This window comes from Schistocerca piceifrons, chromosome 7 (assembly GCF_021461385.2).
Source record: "Schistocerca piceifrons isolate TAMUIC-IGC-003096 chromosome 7, iqSchPice1.1, whole genome shotgun sequence".
NCBI classification, from domain to species: Eukaryota; Metazoa; Arthropoda; class Insecta; order Orthoptera; family Acrididae; genus Schistocerca; species Schistocerca piceifrons.
This window is the reverse complement of record NC_060144.1, coordinates 464821322-464830750: the sequence shown is the minus strand read 5'-3', so window position 1 is coordinate 464830750 and position 9429 is coordinate 464821322. Positions and strand designations below refer to the sequence as shown.

At 40.6% G+C, this 9429-nt stretch overlaps 1 long non-coding RNA gene across 1 annotated transcript in view; it reads left to right on the top strand.

The window, feature by feature from the left end:
• The first annotated feature begins 3439 nt into the window (after positions 1–3439).
• LOC124805268 overlaps positions 3440–9429 on the top strand; it is a 713999-nt gene continuing 708009 nt past the window's right edge. Inside the window, exon 1 of the long non-coding RNA XR_007017425.1 lies at positions 3440–3744. This is a non-coding gene — a long non-coding RNA (uncharacterized LOC124805268). The remainder of the gene's footprint in view (positions 3745–9429) is intronic.

Here is a 9429-nt window from a genome sequence, read left to right as displayed (position 1 = left end):
CGAACCTGCGACCGTAGCAGCCGAGTGGTTCTGGACTGAAGCGCCTAGAACCGCTCAGCCACAGCGGCCGGCGGAGTTGTAACTACTTTCCCGGTTTCTTACGCTTTCCAAAAATCTATTAAAATCTATTTTACTGTTCTTTCTGACTTCTTACCACTTTTGCTGCCCACAAGATTTTTTTCTGTTGAGGTATCATTACAGAGCCTCCTCTTTTGTTTCTGGCGAAATTGTGCAATATTGAATATATGCTCTTTTTCACCTGAATGTGTCCACCTTCGCGTCATCTTTCTCTGTTTCCCTTCCCAGGAGGGTTCGTGATTTTGGATAACACCACACTGCACTGCACTGCTTGCAATATTTCACGATGATACGCTTATAACTGCTGTAACGTAATATTTGCGGCAGTTCCCAAAAGATGTTGCTTGACGATATTTAGTCTAATTTTAAATCACCAAGAACACACGCCAGTTGACCTGCTTAAGACTTCTTTATTGACGTTTTACGTAGTAGCTATCCCAGAATCATCACATCTTTGCTACCAAAGAATAAACAAACAAACAAAATTTAAAGATATTACATGGTGTTATCAGTAATGAAATATAACTATTAACGGTCTTGGCAACTTCAAAAATGGTTCAAATGGCTCTGAGCACTATGGGACTTAACAGCTGAGGTCATCAGTCCCCTAGAACTTAGAACTACTTAAACCTAACTAACCTAAGGACATCACACACATCCATGCCCGAGGCAGGATTCGAACCTGCGACGTAGTGGTCGCGCGGTTTCAGGCTGAAGCGCCTAGAACCACTCGGCCACCCCGGCCGGCCCTTGGCAGCTTCATAAAATATAAAAATTCTATTTAGATTTCATCACTGTTGCCTTTACACTACTCCCCCACCAGTAACATGGTTACGAATTAATACATGGTGATGAAGGAATTTTCATTAAAAAAAAATCTGCACAATACTAACATAAAACAATAAAACAAACATATTGGAATGACAAAAGATATGATTCAAAATAATTACAAAAACTTTTTACAATGTCTGGTATGATATTTGATTAATTCTCCGCAGAGACAACTGCTCTAAGAATTGAGGTGGGAACTTTAAAATCCGTCCTGACTTTGATACTCTGATATTTGGAGATGGTTCCTCTGTGGGATGTTGTGATTCAGTATCCTTGGAAAAGTTTGGAAGTTCCTTCTTTAATTCCCATTTTTCTTGCAGGAGATAAGCTGGTTTAAGTCTGTCCACTGACACATTTATGTGTTTGCACTTCCTTTTAATAGCGAAATATTTTTCATGTCTTGAAATAACAGGAAAGGGACCATCATATGTAGGTTCTGATGGTTTTATAACCCTGTCTCATCTCAGGAAGACATGGGAACGGGTTTGCAGATCTTTTGGAACAAATATTGATCTTGATTTGCTTTGTGTAGGCCTACTAGGTTTCAGATGAAGCATTTGCTTTTGCAAATTAGATGCAAATGAATCAAGGTCAATCTTTGTAGTGGGCTCTTCAAAAAATTCACCAGGAAGTCTTATAGTTTTTCCATATACCATCTGTGCAATGGAGTGGTTCGATATTTCTCGCACTGCAGTGCGCAACTCCAATAGAACAGTAGGCAGAATTTCTGTCCAATTAGAACTGTTATGGGCCTTGATTGCAGACTTCAGAGTTCTATGTAGTCGCTCAATTTTACCATTGCATTGAGGATGATATGGCGTTGTGTGCTGAATTTTCATTCCACATACTATGCCCAAATTATTAAACAACTGCGATCGAAACTGTGTTCCTTGGTCAGTGATTACCTGTGATGGTACACCAAATCTTGCAAACCAGTGCTGGTAGAAGGCTGTTGCCACTTTTTCAGCTGAAATATCTTCAAGTGGTATGACTTCCATCCAAGATGTGAAACGGTCAATAGAAGTTAAACAATAAGTCATGCCATTAGGAGGAGGAAAGGGTCCGATGAGGTCAATGTGTACAACACTGAAACGTTCGTCAGGTTCTTCAAACTTCTCTAGCAGTGATTTTGTTTGGCGAGTGACCTTGGTTTTCTGACAACTGACACAGGATTTAGTCCACCTTTTCGAGTCCCTCATCACTGACAATTAAAATGTTCCTTATAGAATCCGGAAGTTTTTCTAGCCAAAGTGTCTTTAGGACTTTTTCTGACACATCTACACCTGCCAAGGCCTGCATTTTGCGTAATAACTGACTAGGTTTTTGGTCTCCCAAATCAATTCCAGTAACTAATCTCTTAATACGCTTATCTTCATTTTCTTTGAAAATATTCAGTAGACATTCCTTAGCCAACGAATATTTATTCGCATCTGTGCCGCAAATAATATCCCAAATATTTTCGATGTATTTTGGTTCCAATTGTGACACGAGGTAGTTAAATTTACTTTCTTTTGTAACAATTTTGCAAATGCTGAACTATGCTTCTACTTGATAGAACCAAATTTCGGGTTTTTCACTCCAAAAAGGCGGAATTTTGATGCTAACCTTGTTTGCTTCCAGGATCTTCGGAAACGATCCCGTTTGTCGTCATATCTTCTTATTATCACGTCGGGGTCACCAAACATAACTGCTGTAACGTAATATTTGCCGCAGTTCCCAAAAGGAGTTGCTTGACGATATTTAGTCTAATTTTAAATCACCACGAACACACGCCACTTGGCCTCTTTAAGACTTTTTCATTGACTTTTTGTTTGGAAGCTATCCCAGAATCATCACATCTTTGCTACCAGAGAATAAACAAAAAAATTTTTTAAAGATATTACATCATGTTATCAGTAATGAACTTTAACTATTAACGGTCTTGGCAACTTCATAAAGTATAAAAATTCTTTTTAGATTTCATCACTGTTGCCTTTACACGCTGAGCCACTTGACAGCGGGCACACTATTGAGCTGACAGCATTGACATTGCGATGCGTTTCCTTTAGTCACCACTGAACTTATTTACCATATGTCACCACGTGTTCCCGTTAACGACCAAGGAAAGCAAAGTGCAATAATATCGTGGTCGGGTAGTATTAAGAAAAGCTGATGTTAGTAACACCCCTGTTTTAGTGGTCATGTAAGGCTGTATTCAATGAACACTGCGGTAGGAGTACTGCTGGATCGTAACTAGTTCATACATAGCAGTTCACACTTTGCCCTATACACAGATTTAATAGTGCTGAATTAACTGCAGTCTGGCGCTGTTATGTTTCCATGGTAACGTAGCTGGAGGCCTGCCATCTGTCGGCATACGCGGCAACTGCGTGGGACAGGTCATCGGCAGCTGCTGTGGTGGGGTACGCGCCGCTGATCCTTGGGTGGGGAGTAAGGATAAGTGGGTGGTGGGGATGGGGGAAGGGGAGGGTCTGAACTTTCCCTGCCAGCAGCCGCGAGTCCTGCGGCTCCACATTCCGCGACCGTCCGTCGGCCGTGCGGTGGTGTGACGTCGCAGGTTTAGTTCGCGTTATCAGCCTCCCGGTCTGTGCCGCGTCGCCGTTCGAATTTTTTTACCACTTGTTGGGTGGCGGTTGTTCCCAAGCCGGCGCCGAGTGTAGTGATCCAGTGCTGTTCAGTGTCTGTCCCGCATTTCTTCGCGCCCAGTGACTGGAAGCTGTATATATACATATCTCTCTGTCCCTTTGTTTTTGTTTTTCTCCACTTCCGTCGAGCGTAATCCGGCAGCGCAGGCTACGAAGCACACCTGCGGCTGGGAGCGAGCATCGGCTATCGGTGAGTGCAGTTAAAGCATTACCTGTCTGATTACTTAGAGGAAAAGAGCTCTCGGTCGTCTCGCCTTTAATTGGAAGGATGCGAGCGCAGAGCTACCTGTAGCGTGACTGACGTGTTCTCGATGTGCCGTGGCCATGACGTGCTTCTCGGCTAACGGCTTTCAGGGCGACGGAAAACAGCCTACTGCTCCCTAGTAGTACCACACTGGGAAACGGAAAAGGAACAACGCAGAGTAGTGTGTGGCTTCAATAGTGCCTCGCAAGTACGGTAAAGATTTTTAGTGGCGGTCTCCGGTATACAAGGCTCCAGATCCAACCACTGCATAGCTAAACGCGTCGGATGTTTATGCTCCACGTAGAGCTTTTTGCGCAACAAAATGTCGTAATGGTGTTCCGTAAATCAAAGTTAGGTTGTGACATTTTACACAGTTTTCACCGTCTGACATTTCACCTTACAGCGGCTGGGTAACGGGGCTGTAAATGCCAATGTATTGCATAAAACACTACAGCATGCTGTATTTACTTTTTGTGGGTTCGTTCGCTCATAAACTTTCAGTACCCCGGACAGCATTTCTGATGAAGCAGCAACTAATTCTCCTCAATAAGCGATGCGCTATTATACACCTTCTATCAGTGCAGAAGAATGTTACTATTGAGCTGTGAACTTGTTTACAAACTTCATGAAAAAGTATAGCATTAAGATTATTCTCTATATTAACTGCTGTTTTATATAGCCAAAATTTTTGGCATGTATATTCGCGGACGAAAGAAGACAGACGTTGCAGCTATGGGCCATAACAACAGCAACTTCAAAAAATAAAGGAATAAGAAAAAAAACATACGATGAAGCAAGAGGGGTCGTATGTTAGGTCCAAATAAGTATGTAATTTGTTGATTTACGAAGAGGATGTGTAGGTTGCTACATGGTTCCAATTATTCTACAAGTTGTAAAAAATCAAACTGCAAATGCAGAATTCTTGTGTGTGTCTATTTCTGTAAAATGCTGGGGTTCGTTGTCTTCGGAATAAAACCAATAGAAAGATTTTTCTGTAAGCGGACTAACGAAACTGAGTTTTTCTATTGCTCTTCCTTTTCCGTTGAATTACTGACCGTAAGTGACTCTCTACAAAATTGAGCTGTTTGTGGTAAATTACTGGTGAATGACAACAAACAGCCTACGTCATTATACAATAACGTTATAGTGTCTTTCGTTTTAACTGCTGCATAAAGCGTTTTCTTTTGCTCTACCTATTATCCTAGAACACGTTTATTACGTGATCTGGGATATTGCTTACTAAAGCTTCATTTCCTAGTTTAAAGTCCCAAACAAGCAAATGTTTTCAACTACTTACTTTCCTTCCACGTCCTCGGATCTCAAACAAGACACCTATTCAGTCGTGGATGATTCGAAGTTGTAGCAGTATCTTATGCAGCTTATCCTATGCGTTTCAATAATTGCTACTTTTTCTATCGGCACACTTTTTTCCTGATATAGTACGCCATAATACCACAAACTAGTGGAAGTCCTTCTGGAAACCATAGATCGTAAATAACTGAACGATTGAGAAGCCGGCATTTGTCTTATCATCCCGAACCTGCTGTGGAACTCTATGGAATGATTTTGCGGAACCATAAATGTGAGGTCTTGGATTACAATTGAAAAGTCGACCCCCGCGTCAATAGAACGAAAGTGGTCTATTAAAACTGCCTGTTCGACATCCTTTAGGAATATGCTACAGAAGTTAGCGAATGTGTGTCAGAGAGTGCGCCTTATAACAACATAACAAACGCAATCTTCGTCACAGATAAAACAGAATACACTGTATCTATCCGTCTGTTTCCTTGATTACGAATCTGACTGCAGATACAGACGGTATAGGTTATGCAGTCCTGCAATTGCATATTTATCAACTAAATTCAAAACTATTTTTTATTATAACTGTTTCATTATTTATGCGGAAAGAAACGAAATTAGTGCGTGACTGCTGTGCGTATTAATGTAAAAATAATTCAATGAAAACTGGTTTTGTAATTTTCTATAAACAATCGTGCAGGACGCATTGAAGCTCTATTTTCATGAGTATGCTGAACACAGCTATTAAGCATTTCAATAATACTCTGAACAAACTGATGTTTATCTGTACTTTCTCTTCCTCCAAGCATATTCGATACTGCTATTTCAATACACTAGCAATATTCCAGAAAAGACCGCAGAAAATCTTTGCAAGCAGATTGCTTCGAAGACGAGCTACAATTGGCCAGTACTTTATCCATGAGCTGGAATGCAATTCTGCGACGTAAACACAGAAAAAGACTCAGAATCCTCTAAAGAGGTGCTTGCGCTAAAGCAGTTAACTAGTCCACCTTTTACGTGAATTCTCAGAACACTGCGCTTTACTTTAATGCTAACGAAGTGAGACTGTCATCGGCATGTAGTAAATGTTCTTGAACGTAGGCCAGGGAATGACGTGCACTCCCACGAGAGATACAGAAAGTCGACCGTATGTTACATATGTTACAAGATGTTATCGTGTGTGTTACGCAAGATGTGGCCTTGCTGCGCGTCATTCACTGCGGAGAAAGTGCTTGACAGTTGCCGAGACGTTAGACATGTGGGGTTGGAGAGTATCAGCGTCTACTGTAAACACACTAATTGTACACTTTCGATTCTGATGCCTTCTCAAGACGTTACGTTCTTATCATCAAGTAATTTGCTATACATGTTGCAAGATCGCTGCAATTCAGAATCTAAAATCCCTATTTTGTGATTAAATCATTCTATCCGACACGATTACATCTTCCAGCACGTAATGAGACATTAAAAAACACACATAAAATTCTCAGCTTTAATTTTATTACACTTAACAATTCCATAAGTTGTTTGAAGTTCTTACAAATGAAATAGAACTCAAGCTGTGACTTACGTTTTAACAATTTCATATTAATTATTACAGGATTTTGTTGTGCATAATAATAAGCAGCCAACTTGGCCAGAATTAGCTCAACATTTTTCTTTAAGAATGACTTTGATACATGTTTCGTCATGATAATATGACTTTTTAGACTGTGTGTTTGTATCCAGAAAACTGAAATCGAAAAAATTTTAGTTCTTGATTGATCTGATAGTTCATCACCGTATGTCGCCTAGCATGGGTTTGCTCTGAGAATAAAAATTGTGGGATGGCCGTGACAGAACAGTCGCATCCTCAAGGAAGTTGAAGAAATGTTTACATCATAATTCGAAGTGACAATACATTTTGCTGAAGAGAAGTTGTAACTTCCTGTCGTTTATTGCTCCGGTCAGACATAAACATAAATACAGCGAAAAGAAAATATAAAAAGTGCCGATACTATTCAAATGAAAACAGTCTTCGGACGTTACTGGTCCTCTTGCATTTTGTATTAGTGAATTCCAGTAAGTGGATAACTCTGAAAGCTGTAGATACGGAAATAATTACCAGAATACCCAAGTTCTTGTGTTTTTATGTGTCTGAAGATGATAGCTTGTTCTTCTGAAATGTGAGAGTTTTAATGTGACTAACCGTATAAATGTGATTTAGTCGAATTATTCTCTTAAGCTGTCGAATTACGAACGCGACATCGCCTCTGTCGATCTGTTGATAAAGTACACGTGCAGTAAAACAAATGGCTCATGAATAAAGCTGGATTGTGATACCAGTGTAACGAAAGTAAAGAGATTAAACTGGTGTAACGTACTTCACAGATTAAACTGGTGTAACGCACTTTTTAATATGCTACTTTCTGCTACTTATTGCCCCGTCTAAGTTGAATATCTTTTTAAATGATCGTTTTGTAAGACTTTTTTGCATAAATTCTATCTGTGATCTAGAAATCTTGAATGGCAGCGTTGCTCACCACAACTTCGACATTTGCTGAACCGTAACTTCTGTGGTGATAAACCGGCATTTCCGTACCGAAAAACAATCACTCTTTATGGCCATCGGCTCAAACATGCTCACAATACCTTAATTTGTAAAGCACCATCACCTAAATATAATCTGAAATAAAGGCAATATGTACCGAATCTAAAGTAGTCAGTTTACACTGCAATGTTTTAAAAGCGCTATTTTAACGTGGATATGAACCATTTTCTCTAACCACTCTGGGAAAAAAATAGTACTTCAATCGTGGATGTTAACTTTAACATGTGCATCAACTTCGTTGCACGTTAACCAGTCACTTCAAAACGTTGATCGTTACAAAAGTCAGGAACATTAAGTAACCCGTGAGGCATGAAATAAATTTTTTACGATCATTTAACTTAGTACAGCTGGATGTTTCAGTGGTTAAGTGCCCAACTAAGGATCCAGACGTCAAGGTTTCGATGTCTGGCAGTCCTGAAACTTTTATCTCTGTTATCATTTGCATCACGTCTCGCATTGTTTCTTGATGTGGAAATGCTGAGTTGCACCGAGGTCTGGAGCCCACTGTGAACTGTAGATTCCACTATAGCTGGCTGGGTAAGTCAAGGATAGAAGAACGCAACGGAGCCGGCCGCAGTGGGCGAGCGGTTCTAGGCGCTTCAGTCCGGAACCACGCGGCTACTACGGTCGCAGGTTTGAATCCTGCCTCAGGCATGGATGTGTGTGATGTCCTTGGCTTAGTTAGGTTTAAGTAGTTCTAAGTTTAGGGGACTGATGACCTCAGCTGTTAAGTCCCATAGTGCTTAGAGCCATTTGAACCATTTTTTGAAAGCAACAGATTGCCATTTCCAATAGAACCATGCCTAGTAAAGCAACTATGACGTTCAAACCAACCACTGGGCCGATGACAACGTTACCTTTAAGGTCTCTGCAAACGATAAAATGAGTCTGTGAAATGCGCTGTTTCGCTGTTTCCTTTCCAAGTGCTTGTCAAACAAGTGCACGGTTATAAAAACAAAATTTGTCAAATTTCATCTCATTCTTAAAGTAGCTGTCAAGCCGTGCATATCATGTTGTTGTTGTTGTGGTCTTCAGTCCTGAGACTGGTTTGATGCAGCTCTCCATGCTACTCTATCCTGTGCAAGCTTTTTCATCTCCCAGTACCTACTGCAACCTACATCCTTCTGAATCTGCTTAGTGTATTCATCTCTTGGTCTCCCTCTACGATTTTTACCCTCCACGCTGCCCTCCAATACTAAATTGGTGATCCCTTGATGCCTCAGAACATGTCCTACCAACCGATCCCTTCTTCTGGTCAAGTTGTGCCACAAACTTCTCTTCTCCCCAATCCTATTCAATACTTCCTCATTAGTTATGTGATCTACCCATCTAATCTTCAGCATTCTTCTGTAGCACCACATTTCGAAAGCTTCTATTTTCTTCTTGTCCAAACTATTTATCGTATCATATCTAGAAGTATTTGACAGGAGTGGAGATGGCTACCAAGGCAGGCAAAGCATTTCTTGCTCTGGCTTCAGCGCTGTGAGTAAAGAAGAAAAAGAAAGTAAGATGCTGGTCTATGGATTGGTTGAAACCTCTTCTCTATATACGCAAACTGAAGTCACTTTCTCGCATCTTTCTTTATATCCAGGCTAATGTCAGGAGCTCTGGAATTTTGATCCGGTTTTGACTGATAGGTGCACTAACTCATACTGTCTGAAGTACGATGAATTAAAGTTAAATTGTGAAAACGATGCCAATGCCACCTAGGGAAGATCTGCCAAAACTCAAGAGAGCAGCAG